This window comes from Thunnus thynnus, chromosome 16 (assembly GCF_963924715.1).
Source record: "Thunnus thynnus chromosome 16, fThuThy2.1, whole genome shotgun sequence".
In the NCBI taxonomy this organism is placed as follows: Eukaryota; Metazoa; Chordata; class Actinopteri; order Scombriformes; family Scombridae; genus Thunnus; species Thunnus thynnus.
In genome coordinates this window covers 12,733,650-12,749,702 of record NC_089532.1, presented here as the reverse complement: position 1 = coordinate 12,749,702, position 16,053 = coordinate 12,733,650, and the positions used below count along the sequence as shown (strand labels likewise).

The 16,053-nt window shown below is 39.7% G+C and overlaps 1 protein-coding gene across 1 annotated transcript in view; it reads right to left on the bottom strand.

Annotated features, from left to right (window-relative positions):
* stxbp6 (syntaxin binding protein 6 (amisyn)) overlaps positions 1 to 16,053 on the bottom strand; it is a 154,556-nt gene that overhangs the window by 1,909 nt on the left and 136,594 nt on the right. The gene's annotated exons all lie outside the window — the stretch shown is intronic.

Below are 16,053 nucleotides of genomic sequence, written 5' to 3'. Positions count from 1 at the left end.
CACCCCCCTCACACACACACACACACACATACACATACACATACACACGCCTTATATTAAAGGAGAGGTCTTCTCCCTGGGCCTATAATGTGGGTGATGAAGGCTCTCAGCTCATAAACAAACAGCTTTTTTATGAGCAGCGTGGGCCACTTCATCATAACTCTGTCCACCTTGATTCAGAATTAAAAACCGTCTTTTAACAGAAATGATACACTACACCTGCACGTAAGTCAGAGCTGATACAGCCATACAGGTTCAAAGTGGCTAAATTTGTAGCATTAAAACTATGTTATATTGCAGTACAGGGGTTCCTACACATTTGTATATATCCTTAATGACACATATATATATGATACAAATCCTTAAGCCATTTGATCTGGTATGGATTTCATTGTTTGGCACTGAAATGTAAAATGTTCATCTTTGGTGTAGGTGAGGACAAAAGGATCATCAAAATAGGTTTTCATCAAAATAGGCATCATTATCCTCTCAGTGCCCTAACTTAAAAAAAACAACTAAACTGTTTTATCTAAATTACTGTTCAAATACAATATTGAAATGAATCCAGTCAAAATGATGATTCAAGTGTGTGTGTGATGAAATGATGCTGGATTACTTGTGGGTCTGTGTTTGTTATTTAAAATATGTGTTCCACTTTTACATTAACCACTTAGATTTTTATATCAAACATTAAGTAGCATTTACAGTAGCCAGTATAGCTATTATATATTTAGTTACATTATAGTTTAGCTCCAGGCCCAAAAGAGCTGAGGGAGACTGAGCAACTAGTTTGTGGTTTGAGGAGCTGATCTGCTTAAGAAGTGTTTCTTGGTAAATTATGTCCAAAAATCAACAGTTTGGAACAGCGGATGTAATGTAACCTGACCAGATTGTGTTTTTATTTGAGGGACAAGGCCAGACTGGCAGAAATGAGTGATGGGGCTGCAGTGCTGATATCTTTATTAACAATCATGGCCGCCACCTTACATCATACTGACAACTCCACTGGAATAGGGTGTTAGGTGAGGACAGTTGAAAAGAGTCTAAAATACAACCAAATCAATCATAAGAGGACAGCAAACGATTGAAATTCTTCATATTATCCAACGTCTGTTTGTCTACTAATTTGTGTTTGTGCATATGTGTATATGTTTGTGTACTATTTGTCTTTTGACACATTTATTATGTCAAAAGATAGATTTACTATGCATATATATAAACTATCAACCTGAATGTAATCATAGAAGTATGGTTCATTAAGATTTTGTAAAAATATTGAAGGGGGAGGAAGCACCGAAATGTGACAGTTTATACCAGGACTTTCACCTGAGAGTGAATCCTGCAATCCCTCTGCCCCAAAAACAAGCATGTCCTCCCAATTTCTCCTCTTTTACCAATGTGAAAAGAGAAGGCTGGCTCCGGGGGAGCGCTGCTTTAATTCTGCTTTTTGCGCAGATTACTGCATGAAAGGGGGAGAGCAAACAGAAGAAAAACAGTGAATGCGGGTCTTTTTGATCCACTCAGCCAGAAGCAATGAAACTAGCCTGGTTACTGCAGTACATAAGCATGGCATAGCATGGCATAGGCAGATATGGCAGACATTGAAACAAAACACACTTGATGTTTGCATCCATGTGGGGGAGGAAGCAGTAACGCATTTACAGAGTGTGACCAAGTTTCTAACTTTCTGTCTGCCAGGGGAGAGGAACTGTTCACTTTTCTTTGGCTGTAAAGTAGTTTTTCTCTGTCTCCAGCCACAATAGTTTCCTTCCCTTTTCACCACACCGCTTTATTGCAGTTCAAAGAAGTAGAGCACCAAACTTTTCCTTCTGTGATCCTCTGTTTTTTGTTTTTTTTTTGCCTATAAAAATTCTGCTTTAATGAAATCTTCACAGAACAAGGGCAAAAGAACAGAGAACATTTGACAGAGTCTGACAGAGGGATTTGGCTGGCTGGTTTGGTCGGTGGATGGGCTGTATTGGCCCATACAGAAGGATTTGGTTGAAAATAAGCACTGGCACTGACAAATTTTATACCTGACAGACCTGACAGCAGATTAATTTCTCATCCATTTTTTAATGTGACCGCAGGATTAAGAACATTAGCGGATTATACACAGATTTGTCAACCAGAGGTTCACAGTGGGACAGCCAGCACCTGTGTGAGGACACAATGCACCCGAAAACTGGTGTATTCCTCCCTTTTTATACAGGTAGGTCAAGGTAGGATAGAGTTAATGAGGGTGAAGGTATTAGAAGTTTGAGAAATAGACCAGACAACTTTCCCATTTTGTATTTTGATAATTATTTTGTCTATATTCAGCATTTTTCTGTTGAGCTCCAGCATTCATAAGCCACAACCTACAGCATTTTGCCATACTGCACCAACTTTGCCAGGTGAAGTGGTTTGTCATTAATGCAAAGCAGACAGGGCCAGATCTCATTGCAGCAGAAACAAACCCTAAACAATTTCCTGTTTGTGACATCTTTGATTTCCCTCTAGAAGTGACAGTTCATTCTGACACCTACTGCTTGTTCTAACTTTCTACACCCACTTGCCTCCTCCGCATTCCCTAATAGCTTGTAATACACACAGCCCATCGACCCTGATAAATGTTTAGGTTCTGCACCATTACACAGCCAATAAAAATCAGTGGCTGGCAAGTCTTAATCGGACAGAGAGGCGTTCACCGGCCGATAGGACTTGTACCGATTCATGAGATACAGAATAGCACAGTGCTTAGGAAGAGGAGGAGGAGACAGAGGTATAGTAATATTAATTTACAGCTACCCACACTAAAATGCAATCACACATAGCGAAGATTATGAATCACTACTACTGTATATATTACAGAGGCACACAGGAATGGAAGATAATACCCATCTTGTAAGATTTGTGACTGCAGAATAAAAGGACCACCTTTTAACTCATTTGCTTTGCAGCCAGATGAGCCAGGAAGCTACTGCTGGAAGAGAGAAGACAGGTAATGAAATGCAGACAAAGAGAGAGAGAAACAAAGAAATTATACAAATATCTCTACATCAATGGTGAATTCAGTTGCTTCTAGATCCCAGGGGAAGTGTAAGATTACACAATGTGGGTTGGGCTCACTGACTCTGCCACCGCTGCTGCTGGTTTGTTCATCATCTAATCTACCTCACTGTGGTTTACCTTTGGACTCTGTATGAACCAGACACATTTCTGTCTGCTTCGTCTTCACCGATGTTCTCTGTCTGTCTTTCCTTCCTCACTCTCCTACTTAAGAATCCACCTCTGTCTTTCTCAATTCGCTCCCCTGTTCAGTCCTACTAATCTCTTTCTTTTCCTTCAATGTGTTTCTTTTCTCGCTCTCCCTTCCAATACGTCTCCCACTCCTTCACCCATCCCCCACTCTCATTCTGATGTGATGCCACTTTGCCGTGAATCATGTGGTTGTCGTTTTACAAAGCCTCAAAGAGAGGTATGAAATCCCACTTTACAGTGCAGCTTTCAGGGTCTTTTATTGATGCAGCACTTTTAGAAGGAAGAGCTTTGAAACAAAATAGTTGGATTTTAAACCAAAAGGGAGGACTGAAAATAAATGTGGGTACAGGTTTGCTGTTATAGCAAATGTGTTGAAATGCAACTCAAATGTTTCGAAAAAGGAAGGACACAGACCTATTTAGCAGAGATGATTACAGGTCAGACTACATCCACACTAACCTGGCTATATCTGAAACAGCACTGTGTTGTTTTCATCAAGATTTTTGCCTAAATTGAAAAATCCAAACAATAGAAAAGCTACTAAATCTCACCTTTGTCTTCTGCCTCTGAGGGTCAACAAACAAAAAAATTGCAAATCACAGCCCAAATCCGGTTAGGTGTGGGACAGACAAAGTATGGTTACTCTCACCTGGCTAAAGCTCTGTTCTGTCCCTTCTTGCTCTACAATTTTGCATGTTGACTACATTCTTTGGTATAATTTAATACTGTACTTGCAGTATTGGAATGCAATGTATTAAAACGTGTGTGTAATACTTTGTTTACTCCACGTATACATATGTAGAAAAAACGCAATAAGAAACACCTTACAATACAACACCAGCACAAAATAAGTACTCAAGAATGACCTCTCTCAACAACAATTCAAAATCTGTTTCACAAAGATATTTATTACAGGACTTATTGTAGAAAGTACAAAAAGTATAGCACAGCAACATGATTCCCTCACTAAATTTTAATGTGCACATTTCCATTTTGTCTTTGTGCTTTCCATAAAATGACATACTTTCAGCATGCTAATGACAACAGTCATAATAATAAGTGCCAGACTGTTGTATTAGTGTGTGCAGAGGTTTCTATTTCTCTGGTCACACAGTGAAGTGCTTTGAAATAACACCTTTTTAAATGCGCTCTCTGGGGAATCATTTTGTGTTCTGCATGAAGATTTAAAAGCTGCAGAACAAACCTAATACTATTTTGTAAGAAAAGGTGAAAACGCTCAACTAAGATTTAGAAAAATGTGGCTTCTTCTGCATTTCCTGCATGCGTCCTTTTTGTATTTAAAACGCATACAACTCACCCAGGATGTTACAGCAGATTATGCGTGTACTTGTCAATTTCAGACTTTTTTTTGGGAGGGTTTCTGTGCCTTTTCATCTGAAACTGCTTGTGCATGTGAGGAAAGATGAAAAAAAATGTTTAACCTATCACATATTCATCATCAGAACTTGTAGAGATACCAGCATCCTACATCTGTCTGTTTGGCTTAAAATTTTATATTGAAATCTCTGATCTTTGTGTCTTGGTGATATGATGCAGATGGTAGCACTAACCCCAAGCAGCCCGTCAGCTATGAACCACAAATACTCCCAATAGTGTGTCAGAATGCAGCATTTGCCCATGATGACCTATGATAGAACACACACACACACACGCACGCACGCACTGACACACACACACACACACACACACACACTCTACCCCCATTTCAGATAACCCTTCGAGCATACATGCTGAGTTGCTCCCAGTGTCTCAAATGCAACGAGGGCTGCTGGGAAATTTGTGAAGAAACGTATGCTGTCGTTGTTGTTGCTGAGGCGTTAATTAGACTGAGAAATCTTGTCTTAGACCCTCCTTCCAAGCCGTCCAGTTACACACACACATGCACACACACACACACACACACACACACACACACAGAAACACCTCCCCCCACACACCAGAAACCCAGCTCTGCGTGCCAGAATATGTCTTAGCTGTAAGCCACTTGAAATGTGTGCGTGAAATTCCAGATGATCGGGAGTGATCAATTGTAATCGGAGTGTCATTAATTTCTGTGACAGCACTGGTGTAAATCTGCAAGTTGGATGAAATCATAGCAGCCGGGCTTTGGCGTACAGCAAGTGTTGATTGTGCTAATGATTCTCTGCTTTCTCATGCCAGCTTGTCTTTACAGCCAAAGGTAACACCGGCAAGACTCCAAATCATAATAAAGCTGCATTTGGCTGCCATTTGCTGCGACAAAATAGATTAGATTCAAATGAAAAATTAGACATTAATAGTATATAATAAAGACAAAACCATTGTCAGTGGAAGTAAAAAAAAGGACACTTTTAAGTGACCAATATCAGGAGCTCACTATGGTCAAGACAATGAAACTGCACTGTTCATGCATTACAAGGGGAGTGGCAAGTTAAAGATCATTACAGAGGTGGTAGCGCCAATGAGGACCTACACAAGGCCAGCGAGGGCAGAGGAAGGTACTGTAGCTTCAGGCTGCTGATGCAGTGGAATCCTTAAAGAAATGGCTTAATGGTATTCTGGGATCAATACACCAGTAGCAAACAGATGGGCTCTACCTACCGAAGGTCTGTTTCTCCTGACTTCAGCGGATTTATGTTCTCCCACTACAAAAAATGTCCATATTTACAAGTAATTTAGTCTTAAAACCTTAGTTTCTCCCAGTGGGGTGAGAGAATTCCATTTCTCTCTACTACAGTGGAGACTCCACTAGAAAGTCATTTCAAATTTGGTAAATGGCCAGCTGTGTGATGGTTGACTTGACAGCAGCACATTGTTTCATCTATTGCAATCGCAGAGAATTGATCTTAACATAACAAGCTAGAAAATAGCATAATGGGTTTAAACTATAACTAATACTAATATATCACTAAGCTACAAATGGATTCATTTTCTCTTTATGTTTTTCAGAAAATGTTTAAATGTATTACGGATCATTCTGATATTAAAATGGTCAAAAAAAATCATAGACCAAAAACAAAAAAGACCTTTTGTGGTACAAACACTATGTACAGTCCAGACTGTAAATATGTGGACAGTTACACTTTTTTTTCTTCACACTCTGTGCTTTAGTACATTCAATTTGAAATAAAATAATGGCTTCTGCATTAAAGTGCTGGGTCTCAGCTTTAATTTGAGTAGGTTTACGTCTTAGGTTAATGGTTTTTATATTAAAAGAACTGTGATTGAGATATAACCTTTTTAACACATAGTTCCCAAATTGGTTTCCAAAGTAATTGGATGCTTTGCTGCTAAATGCTTTTTAGGCAGTTGTGTGTCATCTCAGCTTTAGTTAATACACAAAACAGCTCACACGTGGCTTAGAGTTGATAGTTGCAATTTATATTGAGGTGAAGTTGTCTCTCAGAAATGAAGAGGTACCCATGCAAGTGAAGAAAATAATAATGAGGGTGGGAAAAAAAAAAGAAAAAATCTATCAGAGAGATATCAAAGGTAGTTGGTTTTCCAAAATCAACAGTTTGGTACATTCTAAAAAAGCAGATGCACACAGGAAAACTAGAAAATGGCAAACAAACTGGTAGACCAAGGAGCACAAATCTTGTGGATGAATGGAAAATCATTTACATGGTGAAGAAAAACCCCTTTGTGAGTGCACAGCAAGTCAAGAATGCTCCCCGGGACGTAGGCGTAAATGTTTCCTTGTCAACAATCATGAGAAGATTTCATGACCGTAACCTCAGAGGATTCACCACAAAAACAAAAACCTTGGTGATAATCAAACAAAAGATCTTTCGTGACGCAAACACTATGTTCTGTAGTTTAACTGTATCAGTTGTTTTGTTTTTTACTCACTTTTGGGGAATCTGGCATAGCAGCTCATTTTTTTCCACACTTTTTAAACAACTTGTTTATTATGAACTGCAGTGATCAGTGTCTTCTTGCAGCAGAAAACACAATCTTCAAATTAAGAGCTCAAGAGGTTAACCTGAACAACCGGTATGTAAATTGTATGTAAATGTTTGTATGTATATTACATTCATACCGTAATTCCACACAAGTATGCATGATGTAAGGCTCTGTAAATATATTTAACTGTGGGTAACACTGTAATAAGGGTAAACAACTCATACTTAATAAGGTGGAGTCTACCCACAGAGCTGCGTTTCACTGGATGTCTGGTTTGTTTATTTGCATTCTTTTCCTTGGCAGTCCAATTTTCTGCTCACTCATGAATTCTGTTGTCGGGCCTCCTTTATGCATTCAGGTATGGCTAGTTTGTAAGTATATATGTGAATGCATAAATAAAGGCCAATAGCAAGGAGTGTGGGTCATGTAGTAATAAACAGTTCATTAAAATTTGTCCAGTCGCCAGAGAATAGAGCTATAGGTGTTGCTGATGTTGTTGTCTTTTGGAAATGCTGATCAAAAACTGAGAAGTCTGAGAAGCTTTTGGCAAAGTAACCGGTTTATATTTACATTTTAATAAAGTAAGATTTAACTGTGATTCAATTGTGAAATGATGACCCATTAAGCTTTAAGTCATCACATGAACTAATGCTGACTTCATTTATCATTTATCAGTGCTGATGTTCAGGATATATCATGTATTAACACATGCATTAGATCATCCTGAGTCATATTTTTTGTATAGCATTTTAAATTTGGCAACATACTGGCTCACTGCAGTCTTACCACAGTATTTGTCATGACCGCCTAACAAAAAAGTTGAACCATATTTCTCCATTTCTTCCTATTTAACATTAGTGTTCTGGTATGTTAGCTCTTCCTTGTTTTCTTTCCACTGGCATGTAAAAGGAGCTTGGTGTCGTGCCTCTCCAGTGAGTGCTGCTCAGGCTCAGGCTGGTCTGGGAGCTCTCCCATGGCCTTAGGAGGCACAACTGGAGACAAGCTGGTCTCCCTCCAAACAGAGATTTGGGTTCACATGACCTGAGTGAGCAGCTGTCCCCCACAGTCCTCCCCTGCAGCAGCACCACACACTGCAGAATGGGAATGTCCTCTGTACAGACGCTCTGCTCATGTGCAAGGCATGATTTGAATAAAGCAGTGCCCAGAGTTACTCTCTCTCCCACACATACACGCAAATACACACACACACACACACACACACACACACACACACACACACTCACAATAAAACTGTGCCCAGCCATCGTGGACAGAACGCTGTGTACTCCCCATGTTGATGTACAGGACTATAGAATCTCCTCATGAATATCAAGTGCTGGTTTGCAGCTTGCCAAGTCATTACTGAGATTGTACTTTTTAAATAGCCGGAAGGCATAGAAACTAAAACCATCCATACTAAATAATATTTTAAATACTAATCCATTTACTCGGGTGCAAACACACATCACACAAAATTATAAGTAGATTTACGACTGATGCGCTTGAAAACTTTTTATTGTATTTTCATATAACATGAAATATATGTGACCAAAAAAAAGCCATCACATTTAAAGTTAGCTGTTCAATGCTCCAAATCACACTTAATCTGCTTTATCAGTAGTGTTGGGTGTGATTTCATCAGATTTGACTGATAGTTTTGTCCACTGTGCACTGGTATCCATGGCACATAAATATAAAGTTTTGATTGCTCCATGGAAACACATACATAGCATTACCTTTTTCAAACACAGTAAAAGCCATGAAGAAAAGTACAGACAGTGTGAAAATAATCAGTATTGTTCTGATTTTGGAGAATAATAGTTTGTTCATGCAAGTAAGAAGCTGATTAAGAAGATTTACAGAGCCTTTAATGCCATTAAAAACTGAATAAGCCACATTTTCCGATAATGGTATAGTGAAGTTGCCACAGATGACCATTTCCAAACTTGTAGTCACAGTTATTATTCGTTGTCTCTGCCTCTCTCCTCGTCTTCCTTTTCCTAACACTGAGGAAACATTTTGACCTTTTGTGTATGTACAGAATATTAACCACACACTTTATTTGAGCAAGCCTGTGCTCCATGAACGCCTCCAGCCACATGCCACATCGCTGAGTACAGCCTACTGTACTACTGGACCAACAAGTCTGTGGATGTCTACGCAACAAAATCATTGCCTTCCACTACCTCCGAATCCCACTGATTCATTTGACAATCAAAACTTCAGCTGCCATCCTGCCTCGTGGTGGTTGTAATGCCACGCAGGAGAAAATTGACACTGTCTGCATTTGAGAGACAGGAGCCATCAATTGTGCTCTCTGTGCTTATGTGCAGTATGTCATCTCTGCTAAAGGCATGTTGTGTGTGTGTGTGTGTGTCTGTGTTGTGTGTGTAAGGGTAGGGGGCAAGAATTGGTTATCCATCAAAGCTGTCTCTCCCCTCTCCCTCTCCTTCTCTCTCTGTTTGATTGCCTGGGCATGAGGGAAGGTTTTAATTCTGTTTTCTTTTATTCAAACGATTAATCCTGAAGCACAGTGCACCAGGGTTCCCCCTCGGGAGATGTCACACATCTGGCAAAGAGTGTGCTATTATCATCACTCTCTCTGGGTTACTGGAGCTCCCTTCTTTCTCTCTTTCTATCCAAAGGTGCACGTAAACACACGCATATTTATATGTGCAGTCTTGTTGCCGGTTGCCCGTATTTTTTGTCTGATTGGATTTTCTGTGATCTAAACAAAAGATGTTCAGAGTAAAGTATCCGTCTGTATTCATTTAAAACTGTTGCTTATTCTCCTATTCAGTAACCTACTCAAGTTTATTTGATTGATACATTAATTAGCTGGTTATTTTTTCAGTGTGGTTTGTCTATAAAGTGTTAGTAAAATGAAATTCACAATTTCATGGAGCCCAAAGTAAAATCTTCACATTGACTGCTTTTGATCCAGCCCAAAGATATTAAATTCACATTAATATAAAATAGAGAAAAAGAGCAAATCCTCACATTTGAGGAGCAAGCGTTTGCCATTTTTTGCTTAAATAATTTATCAGTTATTAAAAGAGTTGCACACTGAAAGTCAAAGCACTGCATAGAACATGCACGATAAAAAAATATAGATTTATTGCTGCCTCCTCATGTTTAATGTCTTCAAAATGTAGTAATTGCTCTGGAATTACATTCTATATATTGTATTTTGGCAGTTACATATCTGTCGTTGTTGAAATGTAGTTTCTCTTTGCGTGCCACCATATTTTTTCAGATTCACAACTTCTTTTAGAGGAATTTGGGTTTTCTTTCTTTCACTGGAGTGGAAGCACAGGACAAGACCAAATACACAAACACACACACACACACACACACTTACTTTATGAAAATGCTCAGTCAATCCCTGCTATGCACTGGCCTCTCACATGATTGAAATAGAGTGTGAAATTTCTGCTCAAACATTCATGAGTGCAGACCTGCATTACATCACCACTGTACCTCATCATGGGCGCCATGAAAGGCCAGAACAAAGAGAATGCAAGGAATGGTGAAGGGAAATAAAACAAATTACACTTGAATTTGAGAAAGAAACAAGAGAGAGAAACAATGGTGGACGAAGTCGAGGGAGCAGTGGATGAGGCCACATGCGTGTTTCTCTTAGACTGCTGTCTCTTCCAGCTAGCGAGACATGACTTCACCACAGCTTCCTTGTTTGCAGATATGACCTCACTCATGCAGACAGAGCCCATGCCATCCAGCATTAGTTAGAAGCAGCCAAATACTTTTATGCAAGTGGCTCCCCTCCTCTGCGAAAACCTGCAGCAGCCATACAAGCTGTTTCTAGCCTTTGATAAATCATGCAGTGTTTACTACTACACAGGGTAGAGAGGATAAACCCAAATCCCCAAAAACGCTTGGGATGATCCTCAAATGCATAATTAATCAGAGCTGAGGTGCATCTGTGCTCCAGTATGAAGATGTCTGGTTGGAGATATCCATCTTTACGCTTTTAGAGAGGAGAATTTTAATCAGTTACATGTACAGCGTTGTGGTTTAAGGCTGTGTTTTACATAGTTTATAAGTGTTGTGCAAAGAAGCAGTCATCATTATATTATGACACATCCCACCTTCTTTGTATTTTCCCCTCCAAACTTAAAGGATAATTCTGGTTTATTACAACTTGGGAATTATTAGTATGATTCTGGCTATAATTTCTATAAGTTAACAAAGTACAGTGGTGACATTGCTAAGGTCCAATTTTCTCGCTTTTCAGATAGGTTGTAAACCCATCTAGGTTTGATTTGGAGGTAAAACCAAAAGTAACCAATCAGGTAATACATTAAAACATTTCTGTGCATCTAAAGTCCAAACATTCAATATGGGCCTCATCACTGTGCTAAAAACTGCGTGGGTACCATCAACTCAGAAGCCCTTTTGGCCCTTTATAGTTTTGTTGGTGACACAGTTTTCATGACCTTGTTTGTTGTCCCCTCTCTGGCACATCTTTTGCCATTCTGGCCCTCTCCACTCCCCCACCTCTGGGTACCCATGTCTGCCAGCCAGGCATACACTCTCTGTCAGTCATTTTTCCTGTCAAAAGGCTAAGAGCGTTCCCTCAGGACTGACGTCTCCAATCAGTCAACCAGTTTCCCCTCTCTCCTGCCCGAGTCCCGGTATACATGTCCCATTTCAGCCTCTCAAGTGGCAGGAAACAATGGAGGGGGAAGCAAGTTTGTGATATAAACTGAAGTTGTTTGGTGATCCTGACAGACAACTGGTGACGCAGGATGTCCTGATGTCCATCTCCAAGGAGATGGAGGCAAGAGGGGCCGAGTGATGAGTTATACAACACAAAAAACACACACACACACACACAAACTTCGGCTGGGCCCATAAGTGATGATTCAGGACGTCTTCAATCAGGGACTCACGGGAGCCACTCCAGAGTCATTCCGTTGCTCACCTCTCCACAGCTAGTGACATATTTTCTGTTCATTTCTTTCTCATTTTATATTGTAGCCTAAGGGAAAGTGACTTCGAAAAACAGACACTTTCCTACAGTATTTCCAGGGCACAGGGGCATGAACTTTGTTTTTTTTTTGTTTTTTTTTTAGATTTAATTTGAATATTACTACTATAGGGGTCAAGCTTGACTGCAGCGCCCCTGGATAAGTAAGATTTAATGTGTCTGGCTCAAAGGGCAAAAGACTATTACAGGGATTAAACCTGTGACTTTTCATCTGCTACAGCATCTATCAAGGGAATTTTTTTTAATTTAATTTGTGCAGAAAGTTGCTTTTGTGAAGCATCAATATTGAATGAGATATACTGTATTAAATCATTGCCTGTAATATCTCGCTGCATTTCTCCCAGACATCCTCACTTACATTGCACAGCCACTGTAAATAACCAGCACTGCTACTGGTCTATTTTTATGCATGTTGCATATCACATAGGTGATGGCATAAAACACACAGTCCACTGAAATGCCAACATGATTTTTTTACCTGACAGTCTAAAATGCACAGTGTAGATGGGTCTCAGCACCTGTCTGTACGTATAGACATCTACAGCTGATAGACTATAGAAATATGTGGAGCTCCTTAGCTCATTCCGGAGGCTTTTAACACCCACTGCATCATTCAGAGCCCAACACATCTGAGTGAGAGCGAGTAACACATATCACGTTTGCATGATGGACTCCAAACTGCACCAGCTCAGCTTGTTGTTTGTGTGAGGATGTTACAGTGCCACACAGTGACCGGCCTTCCAGTTTACAGGACAGAAATGAGAGCTTGCTGGCCTGCTTTCTCACACTCCAGCTGACTCAAGTTGAAGAGTCTGAGATGTTCTTTGCTCTATTTTACTACCACGGTGACATAGGACTGTAGGAACACAAGCAGACACACACATCGATCCTGACAGCTGTGTAAGACATCATGCCTGTCAGCCACCACAGCCGACATCGCAAGTGGGATAGTCCGACCAGTGCAGTGCTGTGATAACACCAAAGACTACCCTCCTTCCATCCTTCGTTAGTTCCTTCCTATCACAAATCTGGAGCGTCTCCTCTTCTTCATGTCTCTTTGATTACTTGTTTGCTCATCAGTGCCAGAGCTCAGCTGCGGCCAGTGTGCTGTCCTTATGTCTCGTTCCCAACTCGGTTTCTGAGAACTGCCAGAGGCTATTCAGACTGCAAACATACTACAACAGACAAACATGCAAGCATTTAGCATACACACACGAACATACAAGTGTTGATATGGGCACTTACGGGTGACATACAGTGAGCAGACAATACTTGTCCAATCTTGTAGTCATTTGGCGAGCATCAAACGAACTAGTACAGTTCAATGCAATCAATTAACACTACAATCTGTATCATTAATAACCATAGAGGTGAAGCAACACATCTGAAACAGTCTCGATACAAATTAAACACTATAAGCTTCAAAAAGTCACTTAACTATTCATTCACGTTCAACCCATTGATGGTTAAATAGTGTTTTATTATTGATGTTTAATGTGTCATTTAGCTGAAAGAGTTTTTACTGATTTCAGGATTCAAACCCTCTCAAATGACAAAAGAGGCCAGACTTGTTAATTACAAATGCGGGCAGGCTCAATTCAGAAATTATGATAAATGTAATGCTTGTCAAAAAGACAATGCCACTGCGCTCCGTGGATGAGGGGGCCCACATTGAGTCCCAGGTAAGAAAAGAAAATGAAAATCCTGAGTGACTAATGACAGAGTTATTATAAATGGCTCTCTTGAATCACATTGATAAAACTAAGCTGCTGCTCGTTAATGGGACTGTAGAGAGACTGAGTGGTTGCCAGTTTGGTAGTATTATGTAATAGGCAGTCACTTCATACTGGCAGCAAGTTGCTATGGTTCCCACTTAACCTTTGTTTTCCCCTTCCTCGTGTCTATTTTTTGTGTGTGCCTGTGTTTGTGCACCTGCTGAAGATTAAAGCGTGGTCGACGGTCCGGGGCTCTTTTGAATGTGGCAGGGCCGAGAAGCAGCCTGTTTCCATTAGCAAACATGGATTTGTGTGCTCAGGACTGTGTGTTTTCTGCCTTTCTCAGTTTTTCTACCCTTTTCCCAAACTGACCTCCCCTCTCCTCTACAGGTCCAACATTGAGCAGTGTAGGTGCACTGAAAAGCTGAACATCTTCGCGTACATGTATGTTGTTTTTTTTTCTTGAAGAATTTTTCCTTATGAGAAACATTTAGTTTTGATCTCTGTTCTGACGCATTCTGCAGTGTCCTGCTTTGTCCTTTTCTGCCCTCACATCCTAATACAGTAGTTGGTATTCTACACGGTGTGGTTTATATTCGGTGTAATACTGAAATGTCATTCAGCTTCACGTCTCTTTCTCAAATATTACCATACAAATAAAGGCAGGAGCACAAAGGAATCTGGATTTATGTTCTGCATAAATAACAGGGCAAGTGAGCTTCATACATTACAACCCTGGTAATGATAAAAATATGAGTAATAAAAAGCTGTCCATTACTAACATGCAAGATATGGATTGGGCTAAATTGATCTAATAAATAATTCTCTTTCATTGGTAAGCACATTGGGAGGAGATTAAATATACTGTACTTACTGCAGAACGCTGCATATAGTATGTTTTTTCAGACTGTTAACATTCCAGGTTCAAGAGTTCACAGGACTTTATTGCTGGATGAAACCTTTATACTTTTTACAAACACACACAATGGTATATTATGATTTGAATGAACAGTTCCTTAAAAATACTAAAGTGTTCATACTCACTATGGTTAAGGATATATTATATAGATATATCATGAACTCCATCTGAATGTTGCTGCATCTGCTCTGTCCAAGACCAAGAGGACATTGAGATGTCATATCAGTTCAGTTTTATTCATGTTGCTCAAAATCAATGATTTACCTAAACAGGCTTTACAATTTGCAGCATACAACACTCTCTATCCTCAATTTGGATGAGAAAAAAAATCCTCCCACAAAAACATTGATGTGGAAAAAAGGAAGAAACTTCAATGAGAGCAACCTTTCTATGTTGGCAGGCTTTTCGTACTGTTTTCAAAACAGCTAACACTGTTGGCTTGAAACATGGTTGGATGACATTTTGGCACGACCTAGTTAGTATCAAGCAAACTGTGACCTTAACACTGCAATATGTGAGGTAAACACTAATACTAGTACCTCAGTTATCACTATAGTAATTACCCTAATAATATTCCTAATAATAGAGATGTATAGTTTTGATTGTGGCTCCAAGGCAACTGATTCAGTTGCTGCTGAATTATCTGTTGTTCTTTATACTTGGCAGTTTTCAATGTTTTCTTACCAGAGATGATCAATGTGCAGATTAAGCAAAAAATACAGTGCCCAGCTGTTAAAAAAGAGCTTGCATTCTTTTTCCATTGATATTTGAGATCAGTACCTCATGAGGATTATTTTTGTCCAAAATGCTAAATTCCACCATCTCCAAAAGAAGTCAGCACAATAGACGGAGAATTTGCAGCTGTTGAGACTTTAAAGAGCTATAAAATTTTGGGATTCGACACAAAAACGTTTGATCCACACTATCTCCCTCTCCCTCATTTGGAGCATGGCTTAACTGAGCAGAATGAAAAACAACACTATCTCATTGTTTCAAAAGCAGATTATCTGTGACTTCAAAACCCCCACTTTAGGCAATGCAACACATTGCTGCGCTGTATCCGAGCCACTACTCCGTTTCACACCATAAAAGATTCTGAAAGCGGAGCAGTGTTAATCTCTTTCCCGATGCAAACCCACTGGAGGAAGGTGGAATCCGCCTGTTTTGTTTTGGAGAATGATCTGCAGTAATACAGACTCCCTCTATCTGTCTCAGTCCCTGCATACATTAAATGGTGTCTTTAGGTGAGTATGTGTTTA